The sequence below is a fragment of the Bos indicus genome, chromosome 15 (assembly GCF_029378745.1).
Source record: "Bos indicus isolate NIAB-ARS_2022 breed Sahiwal x Tharparkar chromosome 15, NIAB-ARS_B.indTharparkar_mat_pri_1.0, whole genome shotgun sequence".
In the NCBI taxonomy this organism is placed as follows: Eukaryota; Metazoa; Chordata; class Mammalia; order Artiodactyla; family Bovidae; genus Bos; species Bos indicus.
The window spans coordinates 6,221,573-6,238,552 of NC_091774.1; the positions used below are offsets into that span (position 1 = coordinate 6,221,573).

General features: G+C 41.5%; 1 pseudogene; it reads left to right on the forward strand.

Moving 5' to 3' along the window:
* The first annotated feature begins 880 nt into the window (after nucleotides 1-880).
* LOC139176157 (stromelysin-2-like) lies at nucleotides 881-1,606 on the forward strand (annotated as a pseudogene).
* The last annotated feature ends 15,374 nt before the right edge of the window (nucleotides 1,607-16,980 follow it).

Genomic DNA, 16,980 nt, shown 5'->3' on the forward strand with positions numbered 1-16,980 from the left:
AGTGAGAGGTTAGGTGGACAATATTTTAAATAGTTCCCCATTACAAATCTCAATCCAATTTCCTCTTTTGTACTTGGGGAGGAGGAAAAGATGAAAAGATTTTTAAAAAGCAAGAGGATGGCTTCTTTTTCTTTAAGCAGGCCGGATCTGAATATTTAAATTCAAGTTTCCAGGCCCATTACTTCATGGAAAATAGATGGGGAAACAATGGAAATAGTGACAGACTTTATTTTCTTGGGCTCCAAAATCAGTACAGATGGTGACTTCAGCCATGAAATTAAAAGACACTTGCTCCTTGGATGAAAAGCTATGAACAACCTAGACAGCATATTAAAAAGCAGAGACATTACTTTACCGACAGAGGTCCATCTAATCAAAGCTATGGTTTTTCCAATAGTTATGTATGGATGTGAGAGTTGGACTATAAATAAAGCTAAGCACTGAAGAATTTATGCTTTTGAACTGTGTTGTTGGAGAAGACTCTTGAGAGTCCCTTGGACTGCAACAAGATCCAACCATCCATCCTAAAGGAGATCAGTCCTGAATATTCATTGGAAAGTCTGATGCTAAAGCTGAAACTCCAATACTTTGGGCACCTGGTGCGAAGAACTGACTCATTTGAAAAGACCCTGATGCTGGGAAAGATCGAGGGCAGGAGAAGGGGACGACAGAGGATGAGATGGTTGGATGGCATCACTGACTCAATGGACATGAGTTTGCGCAAACTTCAGGAGATGGTGATGGACAGGGAAGCCTGGCATGCTGCTGCCCATGGGATCGCAAAAGAGTTGGATACAACTGAGTGACTGAACTGAACTGAACTGAACAAACTAAATTGCAATAAAATATAAAGAATAGCACAAAAATAAAATATTAATATCTGGAAAAATACTACAATCCTGAAAAATACGTGAAAGAATTTACTAGCAGAAAGGACAGTGGTCTTGTGGTTTTAAAAAAATGCAAGAAATCCAGAGGTTCCTGGGGTTGGATGTGACAGAGAAGCTGGACTCTGACTCCCTGGAGGTGACACACAAGCCCAGAGCTGGGGTTCCTGGCATCGGTCACTTCTGCGTCTTTCCTGGTAAGCCCAAAGAGACGGAGGAAAACTCATCTGACAAGTAATGGGTCCACAGAGATTTTACACATAATACTGAGATTTTATAAATTACTGTCACAGGAGAAATAGTACCTTCAATTTTTTTTTTCCATATAGAATTGTGAATTATACACTGAATTTGCCTAGAGACGTGTTAATTCTGCCACTCCGAAAGCTCTGACAGTTCTGGGAGGAGGTGACGCCACTTAGGTTCTTCAGGATCTATGAAGGAAAAGCTGACATAATGACTTTGCACTCAAAGTTAATAAATAAAATAAAATGTTTTCATTGATCTGGTGTTGTCTTATTGAAAAGGGGCATAAAGAAATTCTGATTGCCTATATTTCCACCAGTATTTTTCCTCTCCCAGAACTTGGAGACTTTGATCATTTTTGATGTACCTGGAAAAGTTTCGGGTCACACCTCTCCACCAGGCCTGGTTTGTATGGAGATGTTCACTTTGATGATGATGAACCATGGGCTGAGGACGCAGCAGGCGGGTCATAAACATCTCTGGATGATTTCAGGAATAACGTCTGACACTATCCAAGAGTGACCTGATTACCTAGAATGAGCAGTAAATGGAACATCCTAAGAACTGGAATTTCTGATTATTTGATGGTACCCACCGGAAGCACTCTTTGTTTCAATCATCGTTGAAGAACTTTATGAAATAAAGTTCTTTGCTGTCAGCATTTCTGACAGCATTTCAGAAATGCTGAAAGAAAAGAAGCTGCATTTTCTTCTTTGCTGTCAGCAAGCACAATGTTGAAGCATCATTAATCTTACTTTCACAGCTTAGGAATTTGTGGAGGTTTTAGAATGAACATGTTAACAATGCTTCTCTTTCCTTTTACTACAGATGATTAAGGAAAAATCAATTACATTGAATCAGGTTTGACCCTAAAATGTGCCCTGGGATTTCTTTTCTTACCATCTGGTTTCTTTTCTCTTAAAAATAAAGATCAGAAAAAAATGACAGAAAATAAGTTTCTAGTTCACCTGTTCAAATAAACATGTCAGTGTCTCTAGTTTAGGAGCTTCCCCTCACCCCAAACTGTTTCTAAATAACTTTACTAAATTTTAACCTAATGACCAAGATTAACTGTGATTACAATGGTCCCTGGGCATCTGCACAGAATTTGTTCCAGGAGCTACAAAGTGTCCAGTAAGTGATTGACTTACTGATGTGAAGCTTGGGAGAGACTTCTAGGTTGGAAATTTAGATTAAGAAGTCACCAGCAATTAGACAAAATAACTAGTACTGGTCACTGTAATTTATTGGTAATAAATATAAGACCCAGAAAGAGAGTGGACCAAGTTATCTACTCATTTATTTTTTCACTCACACATTCATTCATACATTCATTCAGGGACTAAATACCACCTATAAATTGGTTGAAATAAAACCAAGACTTCCGTTTTCCACAACACTGCTCTAAAAGCATTTCTAAAACCAAACAACTTCACTCAAATTTTCTTGGGCTTCTCTTTTCAATAGGCAATGAGTTCTGGGCTGTCAGAAGAGTTGAGATGCAAGCAGGTTATCTAAGAGACATCCACACCCTGGGTTTTCCTCCAACCATAAAGAAAACTGATGTAGCTACTTCTGATAAGGAAAAGAAGAAAAGATGCTTCTTTGTAGAGGACAAATACTGGAGGTAAGTAGTGATAGGAATGACTTCATATGAAGCCTAATTGGGAAAATTATTATTTTTTCTTTAAGGATATCCCCTACTCCCACAATCAAAGTTTCTCTAATTTCAAATTTTCTGATTATGAAGATGACAGCTTATAATCATTCAACTTCCCAGATATAACCAAGGAATCTCAGAATGGATGATCATTGGATCATATATCCAGACACCAAAAGGCATCAGCAGAGACCAGCTGAGGCCCAGACAATGCGTCACCATAAGAAGCCCAGGTGTATCAGGCTGAAGACCAAGTGTGATAAAGAGCTGAAAGTTTACTTTAGCCAATTATTTAATTCATTTTGCATCATTTGTATACACAGTCCTCAAGCATCTGAGGTGGAAAGACACTTAGACTCTCTGTGTCTAGACTTAGAAAACTGACCTCAGACATAGTGTATGGTCCCTCTGTGAAGAGCATGATATCCTTGTATCTGGACAAAGTACTGTTTTATGTACTAAGCTTTTACACTGTTCATGGGGTTCTCAAGGCAAGAATACTGAAGTGGTTTGCCATTCCTTTCTCCAGTGAGAAGGTCAGTAGGTGCCCAAAATGCTACTGAAGATCAGTGGAGAAATAACTCCAGAAAGAATGAAGGGATGGAGCCAAAGCAAAAACAATACCCAGCTGTGGATGTGACTGGTGATAGAAGCAAGGTCCGATGCTGTAAAGAGCAATATTGCATAGGAACCTGGAATGTCAGGTCCAGGAATCAAGGCAAATTGGAAGAGGTCAAACAAAAGATGGCAAGAGTGAATGTCGACATTCTAGGAATCAGCGAACTAAAATGGACTGGAATGGGTGAATTTAACTCAGATGACCATTATATCTACTGCGGGCAGGAATCCCTCAGAAGAAATGGAGTAGCCATCATGGTCAAGAAAAGAGTCCGAAATGCAGTACTTGGATGCAATCTCAAAAACGACAGAATGATCTCTGTTTGTTTCCAGGCAAACCATTCAATATCACAGTCTATGATATTCCATTCAATATTCCAAGTCTATGCCCCAACCAGTAATGCTGAAGAAGCTGAAGTTGAACGGTTCTATGAAGACCTACAAGACCTTTTAGAACCAACACCCAAAAAAGATGTCCTTTTCATTGTAGGGGACTGGAATGCAAAAGTAGGAAGTCAAGAAACACCTGGAGTAACAGGCAAATTTGGCCTTGGAATACAGAATGAAGCAGGGCAAAGACTAATAGAGTTTTTCCAAGAGAATGCACTGGTCATAGCAAACACCCTCTTCCAACAATACAAGAGAAGACTCTACACATGGACATCAGCAGATGGTCAACATTGAAATCAGATTGATTACATTCTTTGCAGTCAAAGATGGAGAAGCTCTATACAGTCAGCAAAAACAAGACCAGGAGCTGACTGTGGCTCAGATCATGAGCTCCTTATTACCAAATTCAGACTTAAATTGAAGAAAGTAGGGAAAACCACTAGACCATTCAGGTATGACCTAAATCAAATCCCTTATGATTATTCAGTGGAAGTGAGAAATAGATTTAAGGGACTAGATCTGACAGACAGAGTGCCTGATGAACTATGGACGGACGTTCGTGACATTGTACAGGAGACAGGGATCAAGACCATCCCCATGGAAAGGAAATGCAAAAAAGCAAAATGGCTGTCTGGGGAGGCCTTACAAATAGCTGTGAAAAGAAGAGAAGTGAAAAGCAAAGGAGAAAAGGAAAGATATAAGCATCTGAATGCAGAGTTCCAAAGAATAGCAAGAAGAGATAAGAAAGCCTTCCTCAGCGATCAATGCAAAGAAATAGAGGAAAACAACAGAATGGGAAAGACTAGAGATCTCTTCAAGAAAATTAGGGATACCAAGGGAACATTTCATGCAAAGATGGGCTCGATAAAGGACAGAAATGGTATGGACCTAACAGAAGCAGAAGATATTAAGAAGAACTTACAAGTTCTTACAAGCAAGAATACACAGAAGAACTGTACAAAAAAGATCTTCATGACCCAGATAATCACGATGGTGTGATCACTGACCTAGAGCCAGACATCCTGGAATGTGAAGTCAAGTGGGCCTTAGAAGAAATCACTACGAACAAAGCTAGTGGAGGTGATGGAATTCCAGTTGAGCTATTTCAAATCCTGAAAGATGATGCTGTGAAAGTGCTGCACTCAATATGCCAGCAAATTTGGAAAACTCAGCAGTGGCCACAGGACTGGAAAAGGTCAGTTTTCATTCCAATCCCAAAGAAAGGCAATGTCAAAGAATGCTCAAACTACTGCACAATTGCACTCATCTCACATGCTAGTAAAGCAGTGCTCACAATTCTCCAAGTCAGGCTTCAGCAATACGTGAACCATGAACTTCCTGATGTTCAAGCTGGTTTTAGAAAAGGCAGAGGAACCAGAGATCAAATTGCCAACATCCGCTGGATCATGGAAAAAGCAAGAGAGTTCCAGAAAAGCATCTATTTCTGCTTTATTGACTATGCCAAAGACTTTGACTGTGTGGATCACAATAAACTGTGGAAAATTCTGAAAGAGATGGGAATACCAGACCACCTGACCTGCCTCTTGAGAAATCTGTATGCATGTCAGGAAGCAACAGTTAGAACTGGACACGGAAAAACAGAGTGGTTCCAAATAGGAAAAGGAGTACGTCAAGGCTGTATATTGTCACCTTGCTTATTTAACTTATATGCAGAGTACATCATGAGAAACACTGGACTGGAAGAAGCAGAAGCTGGAATCAAGATTGCCAGGAAAAATACCAATAACCTCAGATATGCAGATGATACCACCCTTATGGCAGAAAGTGAAGAGGAACTAAAAAGCCTCTTGATGAAAGTGAAAGAGGAGAGTGAAAAAGTTGGCTTAAAGCTCAACATTCAGAAAACGAAGATCATGGCATCCGGTCCCATCACTTCATGGGAAATGGATGGGGAAACAGTGGAAACAGTGTCAGACTTTATTTTTGGGGGCTCCAAAATCACTGCAGATGGTGACTGCAGCCATGAAATTAAAAGACGCTTACTCCTTGGAAGGAAAGTTATGACCAACCTAGATAGCATATTCAAAAGCAGAGACATTACTTTGCCAACAAAGGTCCATCTAGTCAAGGCTATGGTTTTTTCCAGTGGTCAGGTATGGATGTGAGAGTTGGACTGTGAAGAAAGCAAAGCATGAAGAATTGATGCCTTTGAACTGTGGTGTTGGAGAAGACTCTTGAGAGTCCCTTGGACTGCAAGGAGATCCAACCAGTCCATTCTGAAGGAGATCAGCCCTGGGATTTCTTTGGAAGGAATGATGCTGAAGCTGAAGCTCCAGTACTTTGGCCACCTCATGCGAAGAGTTGACTCATTGGAAAAGACTCTGATGCTGGGAGGGATTGGGGACAGGAGGAGAAGGGGACGACAGAGGATGAGATGGCTGGATAGCATCACTGACTCGATGGAGGTGAGTCTGAGTGAACTCCAGGAGTTGGTGATGGACAGGGAGGCCTGGTGTGCTGCGATTCATGGGGTCACAAAGAGTTGGACACGACTGAGCGACTGAACTGAACTGAAGTTTTTGAGCCCAAGATAGTCACATATATTTATAGTCAAAATAATTTTTAACACTTCCTTACACCATTTTAGAATTTTTTCCAGGATTTCACACTGGGACATTAATATGACATCATACTGTTGCAATGGGGCCTCTGCATAATGTTTAACTGTGTTTCTTTCATTTGGTACAGATTTGATGAAAATAGCTAGTCCATGGGGCAAAGTTTTCCCAGACTAATAGCTGATGACTTTCCTGGAGTTAAGCTGAAGATGGATGCTGTGTAACAGGCATTTGGTAAGAGGACACTCATTTCATTGCCAATGGGGACACTTCAGGGAATTTTATGGTGTCAAACTGAAGAGGAAACACAAAGCAATTTTCAAATAACTCAAGCTTACATCTTTTTATTCTAAACTCTTGAAAATTTTCACTTTCCAATTTATGCAAATTGGGCTTAAACTTTCTTCTTGAATAATTTCCAAGTCACTGTTTCATCCTGAGCCCTGCATGCGTGCTCAATCATGTCTGACTCTTTGTGACCTCATGACTATAGCCCACCAGTCTCCTCTGTCCATGGAATTTTCCAGGCAAGAATACTACAGTGTGTTACCATTTCCTCCTCTAGGGGATCTTTTCGACACAGTGATCAAACTGGCATCGCCTGCATGTCCTGCACTGGCAAGCGCGTTCTTTACTGCTGTGCCACCTGGGAAGCCTCCACTGTTTCACACTTGCACATAAAATCAAAGGATACTTCCTCACATCATAGAATTTCAAGTCACTGTTTTGAATAAAAATGCAACCGAGTGTGAGCCAGGTCTGCCAGTGTCTGCTTGTCTGTCTCCTCCAGCGCCTCCTTGTTGTCCATGCTCTGCTATCCCAAGGAGAGATGAGAAGAGTCTGCCTGGCTTTCTGCTGCAGGCTGCCATTGCCTATATTAAATATTATTTGTAAATAAATTACAGCCCTTCCCTACCCTCAAAAGAGACAAAAGTTGACTCCTGGTAATGAACAGATGAGAAAGCAAAAAGCATGCTTGCTTTTAAGGAATCTGGAGGGAGCTGCCAGGGCTTGACATCACAAGGCTCAGCCCCTAGGGCTATTGGTCTTGTTACAGGATAACTTGGCCTTAACGTATGCAAAGCAATAAATGGACCTCTAGTGCATTTTATTGATGGCCTGTTTCTCTTGGGTCCAATTGCTTCCCAAATTGTGATTTAGTACCTCATGGGGGGAAATGGGATTGGATAGAAAGAGGAAAATGAGACAGGCAGTTCCTAAGCAGGTTGATAAGAAGTCTGGGGTCCCCAAGGAGGGGAAGGAGGAGGAGGAGGAGACTGTAGTCAAAGACAATTGAACAGACTCGAACTCCCATGGTAGGACAGGACCAACACTATGGTGAATTGAGATGGATGCTCAAAAAGAGGTGAGGAAGAGGTTTTAGTGATTCCTACCTCTGGTCAATATTGGTCCTGGAAATTAGAAGAGGTGTAACTGCACCTTCAGGAAGGCACCAAGTAGTTTTAGTGTTGGGAATTGAGGGAAGTTGGGGTTGTGAATAGATTGGCACTTGTCAATAGGATGGTGATAATGAGGCAGAAAAGAAAGGGAATACAACCTGAGTGAGCTCAGAAATGGCTAGGTGATGCCTTGAGATCCTATACAGGAAACCTAGATAAGTCCTTGAAGGTAAAAGGAGAAGAGGGCAGCAGAGGATGAGATGGTTAGATAGCATCACTCACTGCTCACAAGCATGACCAATGGTCGGGAATCTGAGCAAACTCTGAAAAATCGTGAAGGACAGGGAGGGAGGGAGGCCTGTGTGCTGCAGTCCACGGGGTCATAGAGTCAGACACAACTTAGCAACTGACCAACAACAGCAAAGACCCCCATCCCACAGAAATGGAAATAGTAAGATGTGTTGTTTTAACCCAATAAGTTGGTAGTAACTTTAAAATCAGTAATACATATCTAATACAGTAAATGATCTTATGTACAGTCATAGATACATAACAATTATCCAGATAATTCAGGTCAAAAATCGTACTCAAGAAGCTCTGAAGGCAGCAATATCTCACCACTTTCTGGAGTTCCAAATCTGGCAATGATAGCCATGACATAGAGAGATGTGTGACTGTGTCAAGGGGGAGTTCAAAGGCAAAATTTTATAGTAGAAAAAATTGGCCATTGATGCCCTCACTTTATTTGGGGAGTCTTTCTCTTTCTTTTTCTGTATCTTACCTTTTTATCCAGTCATAAAGTAGCATTATTACACAGCATTTGTAGCCATTAATGAAATAATAAATGATAACAATTCTGATGTGTTTGAATTATAAAATTTTTTCTTGTTATTGGTAATTGTTAGGGTTCAAATGTTAAATACACTTGAAAGAGACAGAGTAGTTGTGGAATCAGAGCAAAAGACACACAGAGAAAACAAAGCAGAGAGACAGAGGGACAGAGACAAAAGGGGAGACAGAGAGAAGGTAACAGGTGACATGGTGGCAGTAAGCGCAGGTGTGGGCAGGAAGGTGGGAACCACGCTGAAATGCAGGAAGATGACCCGGGTACGAGGAGACCTAAGGCGGAGAAGGGTGTGCACTGATGAAGGGCAAAGTGAAGAAGGAAAAGGCCAAGAAGACATAATTAGGACTACATTAGGAAGTCACACTGCGACAGGCCACCCATGAAGCAACCTGGAAATCAGGGAGAGTAGCCTGGAAAGCAGTATTATTCCAAACCCTGACGTGAGATCGAGAACCTGTTGGGAGCAACTTTGTGCCTCAAGGACCACAAGCAGAGAGTTCAAGTCAGTGACCTAAGAAGCAAGCCCTGACTGCTCTCTAAGCGTAAAAAGAGGCGCTTGCACAAAACAGTCTCCTGGAGACTGGCTGCACCGCCTCTGCTCCTTCGTTCACTGGCTAATCCACTCGTGTACAGGTGAGTGTGAGGGCTACAGGGTAAAGCACACGGACACAGAGCTTTACAGACATGGCTCCACTCTTTCGGAGCTTACTTTCTCCAGAGGGAGGCGGAGACGTGAACAGTCTGTGTGATATGATCCCAAGTGCTTTGGCCATAGCAGGGAAGCACACGGGGCTGTCGGATCACCTAGAAGCTCCTTCCCAACCATAACACTGACAAGTCATGGGAAGCCACAAGTCATGAGAAGCCTTCTAGGGTTTTCGCCTAGGAGCAACCCCTAAGTGAAAAATCAAAGAGCAGGAATTTAGGAAGTGGGCAGGAGGTGGCCAAGGTAGGGAGAGAGGGCAGTATCAGAAGGTGTTTAGACCTTGTGGCCTAAGGCAGTGTTTCTCAAACCACCGATAGTGAAGGACCAGTTTCTTAAATTGCCAATAAATTATGGACTGGTACTTCATAAAATACCATAAAAAGGAATTACTAGCAAAATGGAATGACAGAGATTTTGAGTGCCCGATTTTTAGATCTGGCAGACATAAATCTCTCTGTCAAACTGCTAGAAAAGAGGCTCAAAGCACTTATTCCCTATACTTGTACTTATTTGGCATTCTTCAGATAAGTACATGGGGTCCATGGGGTCTCAAAGAGTCAGACATGACTTAGCAACGGAACAAGAACAATAGTGTAGAATAGTAGCAAATCTTCCCTGGGCCAGCAGAGAGGACACTCTGACTAGCACTGGCATGTAATATACTATACAAGCAAAGACTTGCATTAGAGAGAGGGGTAAACATCAAGGAACTCTGCTGCCTGAAGCACTTTCTGGGTGGTGCTGGCACTCAGACTACTGAAAGTCAGGTCTAAAATGCGCCTGACTGTACTGTAACAGTTGAATTCTCAACACTCCTAATTGTTAATGCCAAGGCTAATATTGTGGTGGAGATTCCAGCAACCAGAACGGGGTAATACGGAAAACCTGGGAGAGGAGATGGGGAAAGCTTCCCTTTCTGTCTGTTCTTCAAAGCAACTTATTTGCTGCCATGAAAGTCTTCCTATAATAAACTTTAGCTCAATTTGATTGACTTGGTTTAAAACAGAAACAGGAAATGAAACAAACCACAAAACTCTTCCCACACTTTGCCCCCTCACTTCACAGCTACCTCCTTGCACTTTGGACTCAGCTCGGAGCTGCATCTCTGAGATGCTGCCTTTCTTACCCCAGATGTGCTGTGTCATCCCGGCTGCTACAGAACACTTTCACTCTCTGTTACAAGTAATGCCTCAGATTTGTCCCGCAGCAGGCTACAACCTTGAATTATTTTCCACTCTAAATTGCTCAAGGGGTTTCCCAGGTAGCTAAGTAGTAAAGAATCCACCTGCCAATGCAAGAGACACAAGAGAAGCGGGTTCGATCCCCAAGTGGGGAAAATCCCCTGGAGTAGGAAATCCCAACAGAGGAGCCTGGCAGGCTCACAAAGAGCTGGGCGAACTCGCAAAGAGTTGAAGCGACCGAACACACACTCACGCTAAACTGTTCAAGGGCACAATTGTTGACATGAAGTAGGTGCTCAGTAAATGTTTGTTGAATGGATAAATAAATGGGTCACTAAGTCTTAGAAGGAAGTCGTGTTTGATGTTAGAATAAAGAAAGAGTAGGAGTTGTCAGGCCACCAGTTTGGAGACGAAGGGTGTTCTAAATGCAGAGAACCATATGGAGCAATGGTGTGGAGATATTGGGTGACATGTCATGACCGGGGACTCCCAAAATGTTTGGTTAAAGTCAAGAAAATGTTAGGCACTTTTAATGTATATTTTGGAGAGAGGACTATGAAACATTCAACTTACAATTAGGATCATGAGATTTCAGTTAATATATATGACAGCTGAGTTAAATGCCTTCACAGAGTTCATTTCTAACTTTAACTTGTTTCCATGGTAAACTAATTAACCATGTTTTCATACTTCATTTACACATTTATTAGTTCAATAATCATTCGATCATGGCATCATTTCTAGTTTTGAAGCAAGCAAGATATAATTTTTTTTTAAAGTACTCAGTCAGCTAAGAACACCAAATTATCCTGTACTACATGATACATTTCTTCAGCAACTCAGCAGATGCTCACTATTTCAGTAAGTGAGCAGGGGATGGAATGACTTGGCCCCCTAAAGATTTAATCAAGGAAGATTTTCTGGTTATTTATTGCTACATAACAAAAAAAGGTCCAATGCTGTAAAGAGCAATATTGCATAGGAACCTGGAATGTCAGGTCCATGAATCAAGGCAAATTGGAAGTGGTCAAACAAAAGATGGCAAGAGTGAATGTCGACATTCTAGGAATCAGCGAACTGAAATGGACTGGAATGGGTGAATTTAACTCAGATGACCATTATATCTACTACTGCGGGCAGGAATCCCTCAGAAGAAATGGAGTAGCCATCATGGTCAACAAAAGAGTCCAAAATGCAGTACTTGGATGCAATCTCAAAAACGACAGAATGATCTCTGTTCGTTTCCAAGGCAAACCATTCAATATCACAGTAATCCAAGTCTATACGCCAACGAGTAACACTGAAGAAGCTGAAACTGAACGGTTCTATGAAGACTTACAAGACCTTTTAGAACTAACACCCAAAAAAGATGTCCTTTTCATTATAGGGGACTGGAATGCAAAAGTAGGAAGTCAAGAAACACCTGGAGTAATAGGCAAATTTGGCCTTGGAATACAGAATGAAGCAGGGCAAAGACTAATAGAGTTTTGGCAAGAAAATGCACTGGTCATAGCAAACACCTTGTTCCAACAACACAAGAGAAGATTCTATACATGGACATCACCAGATGGTCAACACCGAAATCAGATTGATTATATTCTTTGCAGCCAAAGATGGGGAAGCTCTATACAGTCAGCAAAAACAAGACCAGGAGCTGACTGTGGCTCAGACCATGAACTCCTTATTGCCAAATTCAGACTTAAATTGAAGAAAGTAGGGAAAACCACTAGACCATTCAGGTATGACCTGAATCAAATCCCTTATGATTATACAGTGGAAATGAGAAATAGATTTAAGGGCCTAGATGATAGATAGAGTGCCTGATGGGCTATGGAATGAGGTTCGTGACATTGTACGGGAGACAGGGATCAATAACATCCCCATGGAAAGGAAATGCAAAAAAGCAAAATGGCTGTCTGCGGAGGCCTTACAAATAGCTGTGAAAAGAAGAGAAGTGAAAAGCAAAGGAGAAAAGGAAAGATATAAACATCTGAATGCAGAGTTCCAAAGAATAGCAAGAAGAAATAAGAAAGCCTTCTTCAGCGATCAATGCAAAGAAATAGAGGAAAACAACAGAATGGGAAAGACTAGAGATCTCTTCAAGAAAATCAGAGATACCAAAGGAATATTTCATGCAGAGATGGGCTCGATAAAGGACAGAAATGGTATGGACCTAACAGAAGCAGAAGATATTAAGAAGAGATGGCAAGAATACACAGAAGAACTGTAAAAAAAAGATCTTCACGACCCAGATAATCATGATGGTGTGATGACTGACCTAGAGCCAGACATCCTGGAATATGAACTCAAGTGGGCCTTAGAAAACATCACTATGAACAAAGCTAGTGGAGGTAATAGAATTCGAGTTGAGCTCTTCCAAATCCTAAAAGATGATGCTGTGAAAGTACTGCACTCAATATGCCAGCAAATTTGGAAAACTCAGCAGTGGCCACAGGACTGGAAAAGGTCTGTTTTCATTCCAGTCCCAAAGAAAGGCAATGCCAAAGAATGCTCAAACTACCACACAGTTGCACTCATCTCACACGCTAGTAAAGCAGTGCTCAAAATTCTCCAAGCCAGGCTTCAGCAATACGTGAACCGTGAACTTCCTGATGTTCAAGCTGGTTTTAGAAAAGGCAGAGGAACCAGAGATCAAATTGCCAACATCCGCTGGATCATAGAAAAAGCAAGAGAGTTCCAGAAAAACATCTATTTCTGCTTTATTGACTATGCCAAAGCCTTTGACTGTGTGGATAACAATAAACTGTGGAAAATTCTGAAAGAGATGGGAATACCAGACCACCTGACCTGCCTCTTGAGAAATCTGTATGCAGGTCAGGAAGCAACAGTAAGATCTGGACATGGAACAACAGACTGGTTCCAAATAGGAAAAGGAGTACACAAGGCTGTATATTGTCACGCTGTTTATTTAACTTATATGCAGAGTACATCATGAGAAATGCTGAACTGGAAGAAATACAAACTGGAATCAAGATTGCCGGGAGAAATATCAGTAACCTCAGATATGCAGATGACAACACCCTTATGGCAGAAAGTGAAGAGGAACTAAAGAGTCTCTTGATGAAGGTGGAAGAGGAGAGTGAAAAAGTTGGCTTAAGGCTCAACCTTCAGAAAACGAAGATCATGGCATCCGGTCCCATCACTTCATGGCAAATAGATGGGGAAACAATGGCTAACTTTATTTTTCTGGGTTCCAAAATCACTGCAGATGGTGATTGCAGCCATGAAATTGAAAGATGCTTACTCCTTGGAAGGAAAGTTATGACCAACCTAGACAGCATATTAAAAAGCAGAGGCATTACTTTGTCAACAAAAGTCTGTCTAGCCAAGGCTGTGGTTTTTCCAGTGGTCATGTATGGGTGTGAGAGTTGGACTATAAAGAAAGCTGAGCACCGAAGAATTGATGCTTTTGAACCGTGGTGTTGGAGAAGACTCTTGAAAGTCCCTTGGACTGCAAGGAGATCCAACCAGGCCATCCTAAAGGAAATCAGTCCTGGGTGTTCATTGGAAGGTCTGATGTTGAAGCTGAAACTCCAGTACTTTGGCCACCTCATGCAAAGAGCTGACTCATTTGAAAAGACCCTGATGCTGGGAAAGATTGTGGGCAGGAGGAGAAGGGGATGAGAGAGGATGAGTTGGTTGGACATCATCGACTCAATGCACATGGGCTTGGGTGGCCTCCAGGGGTTGGTGTTGGACCCAGAGGCCTGGGGTGCTGCAGCTCATGGGGTCGCTAAGAGTCAGACACAACTGAGTGACGAAACTAAACTGAACTGAGAACTTTCACTTCACTTCCCTTCAAAAGCAAAATACATATTCTTTTCAAGTGCACATGGAGTATTTTCCAGGATGGATCACATGCTAGGGCACAAAACAAGTCTCAATAAGTTTACAAAGACTATAGTTTTGATAAAACATCTTTTCCACCCACAACAGTATGAAACTAGAAATCAACCCCAAGAGAAAAAACTGTAATTAAAAAAAAAACATATGCATATACTACCTGCTACTAAATAACCAATGAGTTACTGAAAGAATCAAGAAATACTTAGAGACAAATGAAAATGGAGATGGAATGATTCAAAGTATATGAGCTGCAGATAAAGCAGATCTAACAGGGAAGTTTAGAATGATACATGCCTAGTAAATTTCCCGGAGGTCCAGCGGTTAAGAATCTGCCTTGAAATGCAGAGGATTTGATCCCCGGTTGGGAAACTAAGATCCTACATACGGCAATGCAACTAAGCCTACACACCACAACCACGGAGCCGCCTGCCCTGGAGCCTGTGTGCCACAGCCAGAGAGCCCATTTGCTGCCACTACTAATGCCCATGCACTCTGGAACCTGTGCACTGCACTACTGAGCCTGCATGCCACAACCAGAGAATCTATGCACCACAATGAAAAGACCCCAAAGATCCTGTGTGCTGCAAGTAAGACATGAAGCAGCCAAATAAATAAATGTTTTTTTAAGTTAAAAAGTTAAAAAAAGAATGATGCAAGCCTACATCAAGAAGCAAGAAAAATCTCAAATTAACAATTTACTCTTACACTGACAGTAACTCCAAAAAGAAAAAACAAAATCCCAAGTTAGTAGGAGATAAAAAGAGCAGAGCATAAATAAATGAGAGACTAAAAAAAAAAAAAGAAGAAGAAAGATCAATGAAACCAAGAGCTGGGTCTTTGAAAAGATAAAATTGATAAAAAAGAAACTTTAGCCAGACTCATCAAAAACTTTTTTTGTTCAGTCACCAAGTTGTGTCCAACTCTTTGTGACCCCTTGGGACTCCAGGCTTCCCTGTCCCTCACCATCTCCCAGAGTTTGCCCAAGTCAGTGTCCATTGAATCAGTGATTCCATCCAACCATCTCATCCTCTGTCGGCTTCTTCCCCTTCTGCCTTCAATCTATCTCAGCATCAGGATCTTTTCCAATGAGTCAGCTGTTCACATCAGGTGGCCAAAGTGTTGGAGCTTCAGAATCAGTCCTTCCAAAGAGTACTCAGGGTTGATTTATTTTAAGATTGATTGATTGATTTGATCTTGCTCTCCAAGGGACTCTCCATCAAGAAAAATAGAGAGAGCTCAATAAGTAAAATCAGACATGAAAGAGGAGAATGTACAATGACACTACAGAAATACAAAGATTCATAAGAGATTAAAATGAATAATAATAACACTGATGAAATGAATGACCTAAAAAAGTGAACAAATTCAAAAAACATACCATCTTCTAAGACTGAATCAGGAAGAAAAAGAAAATATGAAGAGACCAATAACCAATAATGAAATCGAGTCAGTAGTACAAAGAAAATTCACAAAAAGCAAAAGTCCTGGACCAGATGGCTTCACAGGTGAACATTTAAAGTAATAGCCATCCTTTTAAAACTCTGTGGGAGAGGGAGAGGGTGGGATGATTTGGGAGAATGGCATTGAAACATGTATAGTATCATATATGAAATGAGTCGCCAGTCCAGGTGCGATGCACGATACTGGATGCTTGGGGCTGGTGCACTGGGATGACCCAGAGGGATGGTACCGGGAGGGAGGAAGGAGGAGGGTTCAGGATGGGGAACACGTGTATACCTGTGGCGGATTCATGTTGATATATGGCAAAACCAATACAATATTGTAAAGTTAAAAAATTAAAAAAAAAAAAAAACTATTCCAAAAAATCAAAAAGGATGGAACACTTTCAAACTCATTCTACAGGGCCAGCATCTTCCTGATACTGCTGCTGCTATGTCGATTCAGTCATGTCCGACTCTGTGCGACTCCATAGACGGCAGCCCACCAGGCTCCCCCGTCCCTGGGATTCTCCAGGCAAGAACACTGGAGTGGGTTGCCATTTCCTTCTCCAATGCATGAAAGTGAAAACTGAAAGTGAAGTTACTCAGTCATGTCCGACTCTTAGCGACCCCATGGACTGCAGCCTACCAGACTCCTCCACCCATGAGATTTTCCAGGCAAGAGTACTGGAGTGGGGTGCCATTGACCATCCTGATACTAAAACCACACAAAAAACCCACACAAAGACATTAGGGCAATATCACTAATGAACATAGAAGCAAAAATTCTCAAAAAAAAAGAAAATTAGCAAAACAAATTCAAAAGTACATTAAAAGGCTCCTATACAGTGATCAAGTAGGATTTATCCCAAGGATGCTAGGATGACTCATTATCCACAAATCCATCAATGTGTTGTGCTGGTAGCTTACAGTGAATGGTGTCAGATCATGGTCTCCAAAGGAGAAGAATTCTCTCTGGGACCAAAGATGCAGCCTCAGTCATTCAGAGCTTTGTGTAGAAGAGATTTTATTAAAATGAAAGGATAGAGAAAAGCTTCCAGCAAAAGACACTTGGAAGGGGGTAGAAGAGTGTCCACTCTCACTAGTTTAGGTGGGGCTTTATGTACTTTTTCAGTTCAGTTCAGTTCAGTTCAGTCACT